Here is a 17439-nt window from a genome sequence, read left to right as displayed (position 1 = left end):
GCTGGCTGGGCTTCCTACATCCTTGCGGATAAGATTTTCTTCAGTACATGTTTTTCTAAATTCCTTAGAGTAAACAAGCATTCCTTGTAGTAATAGCAATTCCTTTTGATTAATAACTAAGAGACCGGGTCAGTATCCATGTGCTGACCAAGAAATTTATAATTCTAAATGATTATTCTAATTTTACAGCTTAAAACAAAACATGTGTATATGATGCGTTGGATCTTTCATCGCAAGACAATTTTTCTTACAAATTCGTTTCAAAAATTATAATTTATCACCATGACGTTCTGAACAAGTGTTTTAATGGAATATGAAAGTAGGAATGACAAGAAAAAATGACGAAACTAGTAATCTTAATTTTCGTAAACAAGAGACAGAGAATTCCAAAATTTCTGGTCTTTCAGATATTAAATTATCTGACGTAACTTTGTCTCCAGATACCATTGTTAATTATATTTATGTGGATACGTGCAAGGTATATATTTCATGAACTAGTTACGATAATTTGACGTATTTCTGCCAAACATAGAACCGTTTCTGCCAAAACGGATTGAAAAAGATGAGGTGTGCTCTAGAAAGCTAAAATAATCCATGCAGAGTGTAGAAGAAGTTCAAAATCATGCGTTCAAAAACGCTGCCTCCGCGAGTTCAAATAGTAGAACCAAGCACAGTGCGGCCAGCGCGTTAGCGCCTACGAGACTGCAAGGATACTTCATGCATTGCGCGTACATCGCGGAGGATACTTCACGCATTGCACGTACATCACGGTGCGTATGCGCAATGCGTGAAGTATCGATGCAGTCTTGTAGGCACCAGTGCGAGTAACGCGCTGGCAGTACTGTGTTTGGCTCTGATTTTCGAACTCGCGAAGTCATCGTTTTTCAAATGGACGTATTTCTGCCGAACGGAACTATTGACGATTGGAAAAGATGAGATGTGCTCTAGAAATCTGCATAAGAAACAATGTTAAAGTGGGCTTGATTTCCTTTGGAGAAATCGAGCAGTGGAATTCTGCATTCTGTCAAACGGAGCTGTGTGCCAACTGAATGCGGCACTCATGAGCCGTGGGAATGGCAAAAGAGCGTTGTGGACAGGGCTCATGAGTTAATGCCGACCAAGAGCGAAACGAAGATGGCTTCGTTGCTGCTGACGTCACTAGCGCTTTAAAATCCCCATTCATTCTTAAGACCCTCGACCAACTAGCACACCCCTTGTTTCCCACCTGTGCCTGGTTCCGTTTCGCAGAAATGTAAGTCCAATTTTGAATAAAATTCGTCGGAAAAAGGGGGAAAAAGAAAGATTATTGAATTTTGGCCAGATTTTGAGGTCAAAAACCGGGGTGAGGCGCTAGGGAATAGTAATTCGATCGGTCACTGTCTGAGAAAATATGTAGGTCGATGAGAGGGAGCGAGCCGTGGATGTTACGCACTCGGTCTTGAAACTGTTTCGGCAGGCACCGCCAACATCTGCCTGATAGTGGGAAGCTTGGCAGATTGAATCGCTGATGGGCCGGGGAGAAAGCCGGAGAAATGTGCGGGTGGGGGAGCAAGATGGAGTGGAACGGGGGGGGGGGGGACTTATCGCTCCGGGTGTTAGCATACACTCAGGTGCACAACCCCGCAGCACAGCGCTGGGAACTCCGGCTATAACGGAAGAGGGATGGGGGGGGGGGGATCTGAAGCTTGCACGGCTCTTCATATCTGACTCGGGGCGAACTTTTTCCGGAGCGGTGCACGATAAGAGACTAATTCCACCCACGAAAGGGGCAGACTTCCACGTAAGAGACCACACAAAATAGGTTCGAGCCAACGGTGAATGGTGAAAACCGAGCGGGGATGAGGAGTGGGGCGATTTCGAGCGAACCAGGGCTTCGAAAAATACTCCATCTTTGATGAAATTCAATTCAATGATCACTAGACGACTAACTGATGAAAGTCACTGAACAACTACCCCGATTCTATTTTTCAAAATCTCCCCTGTCGTTTTCAGTTTTTACAGGAGAATCGTGATATTTGACATGTTCACAGGATATTCTGCAAAAGATGCAAAAGATGAAGACCAACCAGAGACGCTAAGAAATGCAGCACGGAAAAAAATTAAATATTGATTTAGCATTTATATTGTTAAAAACATGTTCGACAAGTTTCAAATACTGATTCTACATTTGAAGAAATGCTAACATAACTACGCCCACTTTGTCTGCAGTTATCATTGTTAATTATATTCATGTGGATACGAGCAAGGGATATATTTCGTGAAGTATATACGATAATTGGACGTATTTCTGCCAAACGGAACTATCAACGAGAGGGAAAGATGAGATGTGTTCCAGAAAGCTAAACTAATCCATGCAGAGTGTAGGACAATTTCAAAATCATGCGTTCGAAAACGCTGCCTCCGCGAGTTCCAATATTAGAACCAAGCACAGTGCGGCCAGAGCGTTAGCGCCTACAAGACTGCAAGGATACTTCATGCATTGCGCGTACACCGCGGAGGATACTTCACGCGTTGCACGTACATCACAGTGCGTATGCGCAATGCGTGAAGTATCTATGAAGTCGACCAATCTGAGATTCTACGAAATACAGAACATTTCCCATGTGAAGCGTGAGGGGTCGATAGTCGATATCTCCTCATTTGAAGCTAGGGTAAAGAATTGATTATTGCGGTATTCGTTGCGAACACTTTGTTAACGATCATTTTCCATTGGTTTAAACGGTCGATCAATCAATATATCGCAAAGCACGCTACGCCACTGCTTGGATTCAGATCACATGGATTTTTTTCTGATGGAGGGGAATGTTAATTGGATTACATTTTGCAATAAGGAACCACTATTTCTGGCCCATTTTAGAAACAACATACATAACATCGGTTCCCCTATGCAGATATATGCTTTTATGGGAGAGCCAGAGATAGTGGCTCCTTAATATTGCAAAATGTGATCTAATTTACCACCGACGAAAAATTCAATTTTCTATGAATTGAGAAAAAAACTTCCGGTGAAGAATTTCTTTCACACAGAGACACACGAAAGTATCTTGAAGTAGAATAATTTTTGGAACAAAACAAATTGTAGAGTCCAAAAAAATTTTCTTCGGATTACAAACTTACAAACTGCTTATTAATTTAGGGTTTTTTTAACTACTTAAATGTAATCTGCCACAAATAATTAATTTTATTCATTGAATGAGTTTCATTTAGATTAATATAGAGATTTTGACAATTTTTTCTCGACGCGGCAACAACGTCATCTAAAGCGGCGAGAGCGTGCAGCCAGGTGTGAGATATTAGCCGAACACAAGGTGGAAACTTTCGACAGTAACTCTTGTGGAAAGTTGGCTGCCTGGTCCGGGGGAAAAAGGCGGGTTTTTTGCATGGCGGCCGCGGGAAAGTCCTCGGAATAAGCGGAGCCGAGGCACCCTCGACGGCGGCGGTCCCCTCCGTTTCCGGCGACGGACCATAAACCCGAGCGAAATCTCTGTTCTTGGATAAATCTTCCCCGGGCATTACCCTCCAGATGTGCCCCAAACTGGAGCCAAACACCCAAGAATAGTTGTCAAAACACAGCTGGGCGGGATGTCGCGTCGCGTGTGCAAGGCTCCTCTCCTGCCGCAAGTGCATTTAACTCTCGTCCCGATGCCTGATTAGCGCCGTAATCTCCTCCCCGTTTCTTATATGGACTTCATTTTGCAATTAGGGACTACAATTTCCGGCTCACCTGTTAAAACACTTATGTGCCAAAGAATACAAATGATGCACAAGGTGTTTCTAAATTGACCTAGAAATTTTAGTTCCCAATTGCAAAATGCAGTCCATATAAGGCGCCGTTTAAGAACATTATTCTGCGGGCCGATTGTTGAAATTGATCGACAAAGCAATAGACAAAGAAGACATTGGGAGTATGGAGCGATCCTATTGGTTGAAATGGGTGGTTCCTATACACTAAGGGAGAATAAGATGGACTAACAATCGGGTCTCCCATGGGTTGTCGCTAGTCAGTCTATTAGCTCCCTCCTTTGTCCATTCCAACCACCCGCTTCCACTAATAGGATCTTTACACCCTACATATCCCTGTTGTCTACTTTGTCTATAGCTTTGTCTGCCAATTTCGAGAATCGGCCCGCTGAAAGAGAATGAGAGGTAGTTACCCTCCTGGACCGAACTCATCCGCAAATTTGCGGGTTGATCATCCGTCCGGAGTCTTCCATGTTCCGTAAAAGCTCAGAGTAAAAGTCCACCATTGGTAAAAAAGTCCTGAAGTTCTCTGCCGGCCGCAATAAGGTCATTAACGCGGGAAGTAGTAGCTTTTTCGCGTTGATGGACGCACGAAAAAACAGACGCTAGACCGCAATGCCATTTCTACGCCCCCGGAGGGGGGGGGGGTGTTAGGGGGCGAGGGGTGCCAAGGCAACCGCAAACAACCGTAACGTGTAATTCTCCGATTTAACATGCAGGACACTCCTAATTGACATGTTAAAATTCCCCACCTCATAGCGAACGTGTCTCGTGACCGCTCGGGAAAAATGTCACAAGCACACCAACAGGGGCCATTCTAGCATGTTTGCAGCACTCCTTTACCTCCGTTTCAATCTATTATAAACAGTCGATTCTAGGCGAGGCAACCTCTCTTGAAACGTATCGATTGTTTTTGAAGTATTTGACTGGGCATTTGACTGTGTGCGAAGCCAAATTCCCAATGGGTCAGTTGCGCTGGTCACAGAATTATGTTTTAATGCTTGACTCTTGTGAATCAGACACAAATAATAAGATCTGTCTGAACATCAACTGTCTACGTTCAATATTAGCCGGATATCGTCCCTAAAAAGTAGATCTTTTTACGTCATCCACCGCAGTAATTAAACCCACAGTTTCTTCCACTACACTGAAAAAAAAGTGGAAGTGGGATTGACCATAATGGTATAGTAAAAAAAAATATGGTGATAAAAAGCCAAATAATGGTCGATTTAAGCATCTAGATGAAAGTGAGAATCATACTCGATATAAAAATTACCATACCCGGATTGTAAATATCAGTTAGGTGTGTCTGTCCATCGTTTAGGTATTTCTCACCATCAGCTGGGTATTTTTTACCATACGATGAGTTAAAAGTATGGAATAACATGGTAACACTTGCGTTTGATATCTGTAGGCATCTGTATGCGACTGGTCATGGTGTTGGTAGGTTAAATTTACCATACTGGTATAGTCAGCGTGGTGAGAGCTCCCGCTTGACTGCGCTGCGGTCTGTGGTCCGCCATTTTTCGTTTGTCTGTTTGTCAGTTATAAATTTATCACGTTGAGGGTCGGAGTCCGTGGCTGTGTTTTATTGATCCATATTAATCCATGTGAATCCACGCGTAATTTGCCCAAATTTGTGTTCGAATTGTCCCTAAAGCTACCGTCTTCTCTTCGAATCTATCTATATTGATCTGCCACATACATTTTCTGAGATTTTTTCGTTATTCGTATCGACCAATTTCTGGAGGTTAGGAGTTGCTACAATGAATCTGGCTTGCAAAGTGAAGGAATCCTGAAAATTTGAAAACCTTCGCAAAGTTGTTCTGCAATCCAGTGAATATCGGTTCTGTGTAAAGTCATTTCGAAAACATAAAAGTGCGGAAGTAATTTGAAAATAATCGACTAGAAGTGATTTTTGAATACTTCGTTCGTAGGTATATCTATATTCTTGTTAAAATTTTCGAAGCTCAACATACTCAGATGAAGAGACAAATGTGCGTGGGATTGATGTTTAACTGTAACTTTAAGCAAAATTTGGCAGCTTCTGCCCCACCGTGAACCGTGCGATTGGATTTTCATGTAGTGTCTTTTTGTGGGTATATTTTGAACTATCTATTTATTATATGCAATTAAATTTTCCGTGGATCTGATTTAGTCTGTAAATGATACCTTAACGCGAATAACAAGTATGGTTTTGGTATCATTTACTTGAAATCAGTGAAGCAATTATCTGCTATTTCTCGTTGAAACTGTCTTTAACTGCCATTGATTGTGTATGTAACGGAATTTCTAAAAGTAAGATGTAAGTAAAATATCCACGACTTTCATCAAAAGCATTTAATAATATAAGATGAGTGGATTTTAGAATCTACAAGGTTTGTCGCAGCATCTGGATGCTTGAAATTACCATACTAGTCAGTCGGGAACGCCACACTGGCACTGTGTCGCATAGTGTCAGCCGTATCGTGTTATTTACCATACCGGTATATTGGTAACTATGCTGCAGCTTCACTGTGTAAAAAATCAAGTAGACAGTATGGTAAATAACACCCAAACTCTGGTAAATCCCACCGATTATTTTTTTCAGTGTAGCCTTCATCCATTAAATTAATAATTAGGCAATTAATCAGTCCAACTGTTTATCAAAAAAATAGTTTAAAGAAAAAAAAATTAGATAAATTCTGCTCAATGGCAAAGTTTTTAGGCTCGAGTTTTAGGTTAAATAACCAGTGCAAATGTGCAAATGTGCACAGACGTGTTAATTTCAATGACCTTTATGTTAACTGACTCTCTTTAATGAAAATTGAGCATTTTTGAGTAACCGAATTGGTGTGTTTTCGTTCTCACCGATTCAAATGTAGTTCTATTGGACGGGTTTAACCGAGTTCAGTCTAGCTAAGTACCACCATCAGATTTGCATTCTTTGTCCGGGACGTGGCGATATGTCTCCTTCCAAAATCCACAATACGTACGGATTTAAACGTGTAACTTCCAGATACCGCTTATCGAGCTCTCGTGTTGTGGTATGGTATCGCTCCTAGATGTAGGCGAATCATCAACCGATGTGCAAATCAGGGCAGCCATGCGGGATACTTTTGCTACAAAACCATATGAAGTGGACGCATTTATGCGGAAAAGGTCCATCTGACATTTATAAGAAAATATACTGTAAGTTCCAAAAGAGCCCGATGGTTGGTTTCTTTTTAAAAATATAAATTAGAACGGGGTTTGACACATCAGAAACACGGCTTATTCTACTCAGCCATAGATACTTACGATCCCCTGAAAGTGTTCAGGATGTCCCAATATTCTCATCGCTTCGAGAGCTGATGAGTAATGGGCAATGCAATGTTCTGAAAAACTGACGTTTATTTATGATTATTTATGAGAAAAGTATTCTCATTTTTCTGCACGCAGTTTGTGGTTGAGCAAAGAGCTTCATTCATTTACATGCAAAGTGCTGCTGCTTAACGTTGATTTTAAACAGTGAAATCGTGTTAACATTGAAATCGTGTTAGCAGTGAAATCGTGTTAACAGTGAAATCGTGTTAACAGTGAGATAGCTTATAAACCACGTAGCTTCGACGGGACCTATATTCTATCAAGTCACTTGTGCTCATTCGAATTTTGGCACGTTTACGGACATGAGATATCTCACTCAGACCCCTTCATGTTAAATCTCACCACGTGTTCCTTAAATATTCATTATAAAGAAGCAAAAATATACAAAAGCTTTTTAGTATTATGTTGGAGTTTTTTGCCAACGTGCGTTAAAAATTCAGCATAAAGCTGAAAATCTCAATGCAAACATATCTCATATCACAATCTCATATGAATGGTCGTAACTAGTGTTGCACCAAACAGCATATATCTTTGAGGGAAAACTGTGCTCAAATGAGCTTTTTCCCTCTGTATTGCGATTTCCAGCTTCACGCTGAATTTTTAACGTACGTTGGCAAAAAACTTTAACATAACTGTCTTACGACCCGTGCGTCCACCGCAATCAGTTTGTGTACAGCTTTTTCATAAAATTTCTTCGGATCGTACCTCTTCATAGTACTTGGGTCTCAACAAGGCTCGTTGGCTATACCAACCACTCAGTAATACCATCTAAACATAACATTCATCAAATTTTAGACACCTTCAAATTCTCCATTACCTCGCAATGACCATAATCAACTCTTAACTGGACGTATTTCTACCAAACAGACCTATGTGGAGGTGAGAAATATGGGGTGTGCTCGTCGAAGCTGGATAAGAAGCAATGTAAAAGTGGGCGTGATTCCTTTTGAAGAATTGGAAAAGCGGGATATTACATTCTATCAAAGAGACCTATGTGCCATCTGAATGCGGGATTCATGAGCCGCGGGCATGACACGAGAGCGTTGTGAACAGGGCTCATGAGTTATTGCTCCCCGACGATGATATCCCCGTTCCGCTCGCCGGCTCCTTCATTGCCGCTGACGTCACTGGCGCTTTATTATTCTCATTCACTCTTACGGCCAGAGAACTATCGAGCACACCCCATATTTCTCACCTCCACATAGGTCTGTTTGATAGAAATACGTCCAACTGATAGTAACTATCTCCGATTGGACTATAGTTTGCAATGAGGAACTACTATTTGGACGTATTTCTATCAAACGGAACTATGTGCATTATGACGTGAGCCCTGTTATTCATACATTCTTATGGGTCTCAGGGCTCATGTCTTCATGCACATAGTTCCGTTTGATAGAACTACGTCCATTTCTAACTCGTTTCGAAAACATTGTATGTGCCGAGAGTTTCTCTATCCAGATATGCGCTTCTATTAAGGAGCCAGAAATAGTAATTCCTTATCGCAAATTTTAGTCTCATTGAATCTGAAATGGCTCTACAGTGACCCTAATTTACTCTGGCTTAATTTATTTGCCTCTAAGTTATAGGGCCTCTTTTGGCTGGATCCACAAAGCATTTAACTCGATTCATATCCAGTATACGGGAACAAGATATTGTAATTTCCAGCAAGAAGCTCATCCCGGGCCGATTCGGCAACATCAAGCTTATCCACTTTAGGCAACATTTGCCGGTATTGCGGCTGTAGCGAGCATCTGTCAAAGCAAGGTGCGGAGGTTGAAAATGAACACGAAACTATGAATTAACCGACGGCGAATCTGCGGTAACTATTAGCGCACAAAGAGAGGTGGGTAACTTGAATACCCCCCCCCCGCCTGCCCCCCCCCCCTACACCTCCACCTCAGGAAGCTTGGGGGATTTAAATTTAATTTGCGTTTCTGAGAGGGCGACCTGAGCTATCTATTTTCCTTCGATACCCGGTTAATAATGGCTCCGAAATCGTAATTATCAGCCTGACGCGATTAACGGCCCCAAGTTTCGCGCTTCCTTTTGTCGATAAGCATCCCCCCCCCGCCGCCCCGACCGCCTCGCGGGGAGAGCTCCTCCACTAGCAGTGCTTTCTCAATCATTAGTCCTACGCCCTCGCCTCCCCCCCCCCCCCTCGAACTACTCGCTTAAGTAAAGAGAAATTAATCGCCACACCGCAGCTGGATGAGCTGACGGCTCCTGGTTGTTACTTTGTGTCGGTATCGAGCAGAGGTAACAGATTTACGACCAGATTATGGTGTCTCTCCGCGCGGGTTTTTCTGATAGGGCGTTAATTAATTTCGGAAAAATCTGCGGAAGTACCAAACTCATCGGTACTGCAAGTTTGATAACTCCCTCTTTTTTTTACTACTTATCATACCTCATGCACCAACGTAACGCGATGTGGCGTGACTTGGTGACGATTTACAGATCAATTTGGCAACGTGGCGAAGATAAGAAGATAAGCTAATCCCACTCCAGATGCTACCAAGCTGAGAAAAAAAACGCCCTGTGAATATTTGAGCGGTGTCATATTTCCTCTGTAGCGAGGCGATTTTCCGGAAAACATGTTAATTGATTTTCTCTTTAAATTTTTCAGAAACGTTTATTCGCAATATCTCAGTCGAAATTGGACTGCATTTTGCAATTTTGAACTATAAATTCTGGCTCTTCTGGAAAAATACTCATGTGCATAGGGAAACTAATGGCACGTACTTGTTTTTAAACCGGGCTAGAATTCATAGTTCCAAATTGCAAAACGTTGGCCAATTATCATCACTGATATAGGATAAATTACCATTGATACTTTTGTCACTCACGGTGAAAATCATCTTCCGAAGTCAGCGATGGAATGAGGAATCTGGAACATCAATTACCTGCACACACAAACAAACGTAAGGATTAAAAATGTGAACATGAGGTACTTTTTTTGCCTTTTTAGATAAAAAGCAACATGTAATCGCACTTTTACGAAGTTTTTAATATTTTATTATATAAGGAGGGTTTTTGAAAATGATAGAAAAAGCAATAGATTTGACAATGAGAATAAAGAGAAAATGGATCGATCCTTCTGGTGAAATCGGGTCGTTGCAATCGACAGAGAGGGTATAAGTCGTAGACTAACAAGAACCCACAAGAGACCCTGGAGTTAATCTGAATGCACATGCGTCGTTTTTTAGCTTTGGAGTCTCATCTTTCTGAATGTACACCAACAACGCGTTGTGCTTGTCTTGATACAGTATACCCGTTTTTACAGATCTCGCACCCCTGATAAAAATTGGCAGTAGAATCTGTGTTCCAAAATACCATAGACCTACAGCTGGCTGTAAGATTTCCAATAGCTTCTATAGCCGGCAACACAATTTCTTACAGTCGTTTATAACCGATGGCGATTAAGCAACAGCCTGGCGATAAAGTGTATGCTAAACGTTACTAATCACGGATGCTAGGACTTAGTGAGTTCTTGGACTACCGCTCTCTTTTTGGGCCGTAGTATCCTAATTTATTTTGTGAGGAAAGCTCCGTACTTTTGAAGTATGCCTGCCATTCCTAATATGTTGGAACGCCTTCAATTTCGGATGATACTGTGCAATACCTCTGGTGTGAAATAGCTGCTTCAAGCGCCGTGGTACGCTGCGGCGCTGCGCCTACAAACCTAACAGGGATACTTCACGCATTGCGCAATGCGTGAAGTATCCCTGTTAGGTTTGTAGGCGCCAGTCCGCCGCCGCTCCGCTTTGTGTTAGGCTCTAATATTTTATCTCGTGGAGTCAGCGTTTTTTAACTCATGACTTTGAAATGTTTGCACACTCTATATAGATTATTCTCATTTTAATTGATGAAAAAAAATATGTAGTAAAGGAAAATATAATGTGCGTTTTGTAAATATTAAGGTGATTCCGTACAAACTTCAGGATTTACAAAGCACACGAATATCTACACAATTTCTTATAGCCTTTTATAGCCGATGGCGAAAAAGCGACAGCCAGGCGATAAAGTGTAAAGCCCGGCGATAGGAACTATTATAGCCCAGCTGTATAATTTTTCATCGCTTCGTGGAGCCCGGCCGTATGATTTTTTCCACTTTCTACTGCCAGCTATATGATTTTCTATCGCCTTCTTCAGTCGACTATAAGAACTCCTGTGGTACTTTGAAACGCAGCTCCTATCGCCAATTTTTACCAGGGACTGCCATCATTTCTTACGTGTATAAGTTAATTTCGGAGGTCGACGCTGTGATTTGCTAAACGGTGACTGAAAACCAAAGAATTGAGTGACTGGTTTAGCAATCCTAACCTAGTTTGCAAAATCTTTCGTACCAAAGTCCTCACCTTGACATGCATCCGTCATCATCGGCGAATTTTACCCTCAAAAATTATTCGTCGCATTTTATCCGAATGATGATAATTCACCATTCGAGAAAAATGGCGCGGACATCCGAATTTACCTTTTGTTCATGATTTCTAGAAATCTTGGCCATGCTCATGTCCTGATTTTCCCTAATTTTTGGAGTTCATTCTTTAATACGTCAAAATTTTGTTCTACTTACATAATTCTCTGGTGATCCAGTTATGAATATTCAATTTTTCATCTTTCAGCCGATTATATGACGCACGTTAGAATGTTGAATTTCTGACGCGTTTTTTATGCTAATGTTATCAGGTCAAAGGAAGCTTTTCCTTTATTCTAACGATTTGAAGATTCAAGAGGTATATGAAAGTAACCCCGTTTACTAAAGTTTTAGACTATATAAAATAAAGCTTGATGATTTGCATTAAATAAACGCACAGTTAAATTTCTCTAGAGTATTTTTATTTTTTTCTCTAGAATTTGTTGGTCCCAGAGATGAAATAACATAGACCTTAAAATGGTCCACGCTATATAGCGGTACTAGAGAAGATTCTCGATTCCTGAAAAAGATTTTCTCATTTTCCCCTGATTTTCCTTGAAATTTTTCATTTCCTGATTAATCCCGATTCTAGACACCGTGATTTTGCCTCATTCTATCGTATTTTTTGAGAGGTAATGCACGATCACTAAAATATATTGTCTCGCGCGTCACGCTCTGCCTTTTTTGTAACCGAACGCTGACAGATATACCAGAGTAGCTGAAGTTTTTAGCCGAACGAACCGCAACTAGGCATGATCTCGAGGTTGCTAGGCTGTGCGATATAATGTTGCGATAGATGTGCGATAAAAATAATTACATGGGATGAATGGGGAAAGTGCTGATTTTCCAGCACTGTCTGGAAACTATGCATGATCTGGATCCACGGTAGGCCATGTGGTTTCGGTTCCCACACTGCACCCGGTCGCCCGCGAACGCCAGTCAAGTGACCGCTTTCCAGAAACCACTCAACCCCCCTCATTTCACTTCCTGTTTTGTTTCGAGCTTTGGGGATGGAGGGGTACGCTCAGGTTATACTGGCAGATAGAACTTTCTCAGGGAGGCCCAGGTATTTCGTGGGGGCGGTGGTGTGCCGTCGAGTCATCCGTGCCGCCGCGGTGTCCATTGAGTCAATCAGAGAGGTCGTACAATAATTATTTTGACTAAAACTGCAAATTTTTGCGAACGTCCTAATAATCGATCCTTTTCCATAGGTTTAAATGGTAGATCAATCGATATATCGCAAAACACGCCACGCCACTGTACTTGCGATCCCACGAAGACTCAAAGGATCCGCGGAAATTGCGGCGATTCTGGACGGTAAGAGATTGTTGCCATCCTTTGACAATTGTCACCTGCTGCACTTGTTGCCAATTTTGCAATGATGCGGGTCTACGTTATGATTTTCCCGAACGTAATGCGTGGAAAAGGTTTCCTACCGGAGCAAATATACATCTAACTATGTATCGTAGTGTTAGTGAAGTTCAGAGACGGATCCAGCAATGAGCTTGTTCAGCAATTCGTAATTCTTGCATTTTTGGAAACTAGAGAGTGCACAGAGTTCACAGGAATTTTCCCCGATTTTTTTGAGCAATATTAACCCACGAAATACGAGTCCAAAAGTCCGTATTTTGGGCTCCCATTTAAACGCGCGCCGCTTGGCCCATCTCAAAATGGCGCCCATTTTCTCCGTCCGGCGGTGGCCACACTTTCGACCCGGCGTGCCGGCGAGGTACCTCTGCATGCCTCTGCCGTGTGTGGGTCGTATAAACAAACGAAGATTGATAACACAAATGATCCAAACAACTCGAAATCTCTTAATTTTAATTAATTTAAATCCATTTTCGACTTCAACCAAGCATTTGGCAATAATATTCATCGTATTTTACAACCAGGAGCCACGGCCTATCGGCTCATTTTAAGGTGCATTCTGAAAATCAGTCTTACAAGTCCAGTGTCCAAACCCAGACTTTCTTCTTTTACTTTTTTTGACCATTCTCTTTTCATTTTCGCCTCAAATCAAATGTTTTGCAGTTTCTTTGTCTTAAGTATGTGGTCCTGAATTCATTCAAGAGTTAGAAGTTCACCATTTATTTAGTATTATAGCCTTTTAACCTCTCAAGCTTTACCGATATGATCTCATGTAGTTCGAGGTTTCTTTGGCCCAAACCAAGTGATTACACATCTGATGTGTGTCTTATGGCTCTTCAAATTCGCAGTTTAGAACTAAATCAGAGACTACAGTTACTTAATCCAGTTCTGCTCTCTTGTTCAATGTTTGTCATAAGTGTTTGTTCGTGTCTGTTCTTTATAAGTGACCACTGTAGTGCATATACACAGTTATGCTATCGGTACAGGTATTATTTCTTGTTTTCTACAGTCAGGACTTTCTCTTAAGCGCAATAATTTACCAAAGAAATTCACCTAGTTGCGTAAATAATTTGGTGTATAGATATTCTGTTAATGTCTCCTTGCGGTGATGCAAAGTTTCTGAGATCTGTCACAAGTGGATTTTGCATTTAGACGGTCACTCTTGTCTGATAAAATTACTGCTCTAGCAGCTTCAAATTTATACTTTGATCTCTGATTCATCACTAAATGACACTCATGCGGTGTCATTTATCTTTAATCAGTTCAAAGCTATTTCGACAATGAATCATCAAAGGTCCGATCGAAGAAGGAATTTTCTGGTGAGTGCTGCGGCTGAACCGACATCACAACTCAACTTTCAAAAGCATCAACTTATAAAAATTTATCAGGAAGTGGTAATGGTAAGTGGAAATCATGGTAGTGCTCGCTTCTTTCATGAGCAAATTGTGCGCTCAAAATTTCAAAATCTACTCACCTGCATGTATATTTGAAGAGGAATACGACATGATATGTAGCAGGCTACACTTCATCTATGAATAATACGTAAATTTGTCTTGAGAGCATTCTTAGGAAACTTCCACAATTTTTAGTTTTGTTCCTGAGAGAAAATTTGGAGACGACTCTGCTGGTATTCCCAGGGTTTTTTCAGAAATTTTGTACTTCATAGGTATCATCAAATACTTAAGTATCAACAGATATTGTACAAGACAGAAAATTTATTTGAGGATTCCTGCTAGTATGTTGTGTTTCCTGCAGAAACAAGGCTCATCATATTTCATGGAATGAAGTAATCAAAAACTACTTACTTACCTACAGCTTGGTCAGTTTCATGTCTTCCTAGAGTGAAGAAAATATTTTTTTTTTCTCTCTATTTAAGAATTCAGGGTGAATCAAACCTGTCCAACAAACATTTTAATAAAATCCCTTTGTTCAAAAACACCTAAGAATCATTTCAATGGTAAAGTTGCCAACGATTCTTGTTAAAAGTCCGAAAGTCGGCTGGTTTACTGAATTTCTCAGGTACAGATGGATGGAAGGATTTTGAAAAGACATAGAATTACATCCTCCCATAAGAATAAGTCAGGAACATGGTTAAGGTTATCTGGGGATGACATTTGTAACATTTCGTTGCATGATTTTATAATCGAAGAGAAACAGAAAGTCTGAAACTTTGTAAATCTACGTTAGTGGTTTTCTAGTTAGGCTATGACATTGATATGCTCGTTTTGTTATCAATTAATCTCCACAAAGGTAAGCATACTTACAAAAACTGTACCACAAGAGATGCGAATGTAACTTGTGATACCTAAGTGACTTTACAAATCTTACCTGTTAAACTACCAGCTGCCCGATTATTGAAACTATGTCAGCCCGACATGAAAAGACATAGCCCTATCATATCCATGCAATATATTCGAATTTGATGTCTTGTCAGGTTGCTCTAAGCCTTCAATAATCGGCCTGCTGATTAGTTGCAAAATATTTCCACTTCCAGACGAATGATCATGTCTTGGTTGATGCTTTCGATAGTAGAGTTGTGATGTCGGTTCAGCCGCAGCACTCACCAGAAAATTCCTTCTTCGATCGGACCTTTGATGATTCATTGTCGAAATAGCTTTGAACTGATTAAAGATAAATGACACCGCATGAGTGTCATTTAGTGATGAATCAGAGATCAAAGTATAAATTTGAAGCTGCTAGAGCAGTAATTTTATCAGACAAGAGTGACCGTCTAAATGCAAAATCCACTTGTGATAGATCTCAGAAACTTTGAATCACCGCAAGGAGACATTAACAGAATATCTATACACCAAATTATTTACGCAACTAGGTGAATTTCTTTGGTAAATTATTGCGCTTAAGAGAAAGTCCTGACTGTAGAAAACAAGAAATAATACCTGTACCGATAGCATAACTGTGTATATGCACTACAGTGGTCACTTATAAAGAACAGACACGAACAAACACTTATGACAAACATTGAACAAGAGAGCAGAACTGGATTAAGTAACTGTAGTCTCTGATTTAGTTCTAAACTGCGAATTTGAAGAGCCATAAGACACACATCAGATGTGTAATCACTTGGTTTGGGCCAAAGAAACCTCGAACTACATGAGATCATATCGGTAAAGCTTGAGAGGTTAAAAGGCTATAATACTAAATAAATGGTGAACTTCTAACTCTTGAATGAATTCAGGACCACATACTTAAGACAAAGAAACTGCAAAACATTTGATTTGAGGCGAAAATGAAAAGAGAATGGTCAAAAAAAGTAAAAGAAGAAAGTCTGGGTTTGGACACTGGACTTGTAAGACTGATTTTCAGAATGCACCTTAAAATGAGCCGATAGGCCGTGGCTCCTGGTTGTAAAATACGATGAATATTATTGCCAAATGCTTGGTTGAAGTCGAAAATGGATTTAAATTAATTAAAATTAAGAGATTTCGAGTTGTTTGGATCATTTGTGTTATCAATCTTCGTTTGTTTATACGACCCACACACGGCAGAGGCATGCAGAGGTACCTCGCCGGCACGCCGGGTCAAAAGTGTGGCCACCGCCGGACGGAGAAAATGGGCGCCATTTTGAGATGGGCCAAGCGGCGCGCGTTTAAATGGGAGCCCAAAATACGGACTTTTGGACTCGTATTTCGTGGGTTAATATTGCTCAAAAAAATCGGGGAAAATTCCTGTGAACTCTGTGCACTCTCTAGTTTCCAAAAATGCAAGAATTACGAATTGCTGAACAAGCTCATTCGGCAACACAGGGTTGCCTCTATTTAAACATATGCTAAATAATCGATTCTTGTCGAAGCACCTGCCCCTCCAAGAATTGATACATTTCCGTAGGTTTAAATGGAGAAAATACAGTGTTGCCAATTTGTTGGATCCGCCGATAGTGAAGTTCGCGGCGATGAAAGTGAATAAAACCTCATTTACATGTCATTCGAAAACATCCGCATGCAACATCCACCGTTTTTGGGGTTGATGCATGAATTCCAGCACGGCTGGGTAGAATAGATCCTTCTCCGACCGAACTCTCGCCATGAAGGTACTCTAGGCGGGAAGGCGATACATTCGAAGAAAAACCGTGCTCAGAGAAAAATTTTCAGGTGAATCAAAAGAAATTTCTAATAGAATTGACATTTCTGTTCAATGATAGCGTTAAGTGATCACAAACCTGGTTTAAATGCATCTGTTCCTACGTAAAAATTCGCTCCCAAAGATGAGAAACGTTCAAAGCAAATGACACTCCACGAAATCTTAAACCCTCGAACACGCAAGGAGAGAGCCAATCTGAACCCATACCAGCTCACTATACGCAAAATTGTTTTAAAAGGGATTTATTTTGATCTTTAAGATGCAAACGTTTGAGACATTTTTCGAGGACATTTTAAGCAATTTTTGAGAACAGCTTGGCAATTTGTAGAAAACTTTTTCTAAATGTTAAAACGATGCTTTCATTTTTTACTTTAAAAGAATGAAGATTTTAAACGAATATTTCAAAACCACATTTTTGAAAACATTTTTTAAGATATAGACAAATTTTAATAATTATTTTTACATAAATTTCA

The 17439-nt window shown here is 40.7% G+C and overlaps 2 protein-coding genes and 1 long non-coding RNA gene across 5 annotated transcripts in view; all 3 read right to left on the bottom strand.

Annotated features, from left to right (window-relative positions):
• Positions 1 to 17439, bottom strand: part of LOC109031262 (uncharacterized) — a 599201-nt gene that overhangs the window by 361088 nt on the left and 220674 nt on the right. The window lies entirely within an intron of this gene.
• Positions 1 to 17439, bottom strand: part of bru3 (CUGBP Elav-like family member bruno 3) — an 854644-nt gene that overhangs the window by 658699 nt on the left and 178506 nt on the right. The gene's annotated exons all lie outside the window — the stretch shown is intronic.
• Positions 1 to 17439, bottom strand: part of LOC140224357 (uncharacterized) — a 59304-nt gene that overhangs the window by 16633 nt on the left and 25232 nt on the right. Inside the window, exon 2 of the long non-coding RNA XR_011899653.1 lies at positions 9930 to 9986. This is a non-coding gene — a long non-coding RNA (uncharacterized lncRNA). The remainder of the gene's footprint in view (positions 1 to 9929; positions 9987 to 17439) is intronic.

Source organism: Bemisia tabaci, chromosome 4 (assembly GCF_918797505.1).
Source record: "Bemisia tabaci chromosome 4, PGI_BMITA_v3".
NCBI classification, from domain to species: Eukaryota; Metazoa; Arthropoda; class Insecta; order Hemiptera; family Aleyrodidae; genus Bemisia; species Bemisia tabaci.
The sequence above is the reverse complement of the archived record's forward strand: the minus strand, read 5'-3'. Positions and strand labels throughout refer to the sequence as shown.